This window comes from Macrobrachium nipponense, chromosome 31, assembly GCF_015104395.2.
Source record: "Macrobrachium nipponense isolate FS-2020 chromosome 31, ASM1510439v2, whole genome shotgun sequence".
NCBI classification, from domain to species: domain Eukaryota; kingdom Metazoa; phylum Arthropoda; class Malacostraca; order Decapoda; family Palaemonidae; genus Macrobrachium; species Macrobrachium nipponense.
In genome coordinates this window covers 5,576,111-5,576,679 of record NC_061093.1, presented here as the reverse complement: position 1 = coordinate 5,576,679, position 569 = coordinate 5,576,111, and the positions used below count along the sequence as shown (strand labels likewise).

The following is a 569-nucleotide window of genomic DNA, read 5'->3' as shown; positions in this document are numbered from 1 at the left end:
AGTTGCTTATGCATCCAGCAGATTAAATGGGTACATGGTGGCGGCCGTAGGCCAAAACGTACAAGGAGTCGACAGACGTGGGAGAGACAGAAAGAAGAAATTGCACATCACACTCTTAACGGCACGAATGATAGCAAGAGACTGACTGAGTCGCTCACTCACGACTCTCTCGGGCCGAGCAGTGCAGAAGAGCTCAGACTGAAGAAGGGGGAGGGGGTGCAGGGTTAGATAGGGATGGGTGGCGTCGGGGATCCCTATGGGAGATCCGTACTCACCTAGGGTCCCCCCCGAGTACCAGCCCCATAACAACAAGCAGCAGCCAGTCATCCTCACCACTACCCTCTCTCTCTCTCTACGAGTGACTCGAGGCTGTAACGGGAAAAAAGCAAATAAGAATATGAGTGAAATTATAATTCCTAGAACTACCGTTGTAGATGCATTTTCCTCTCCTTCGACGTGCATGCCCATCAAGTGAACGACAAAGGGAATGGACAGAAGTAAAAGCGCTGCTCAAGCGAGCCCTCCATGATAGGACACAGGAAGGAAGTGCTTCCGACTGGGAGAAAAAC

At 51.3% G+C, this 569-nt stretch overlaps 1 long non-coding RNA gene across 2 annotated transcripts in view; it reads right to left on the bottom strand.

The window, feature by feature from the left end:
- Positions 1-149, bottom strand: part of LOC135206421 (uncharacterized) — a 445,079-nt gene extending 444,930 nt beyond the window's left edge. For both annotated transcript variants that reach the window (XR_010312738.1, XR_010312739.1), the window contains exon 1: positions 1-149. This exon is cut by the window's left edge and continues 19 nt beyond it. This is a non-coding gene — a long non-coding RNA (uncharacterized LOC135206421).
- Positions 150-569: the final 420 nt, after the last annotated feature.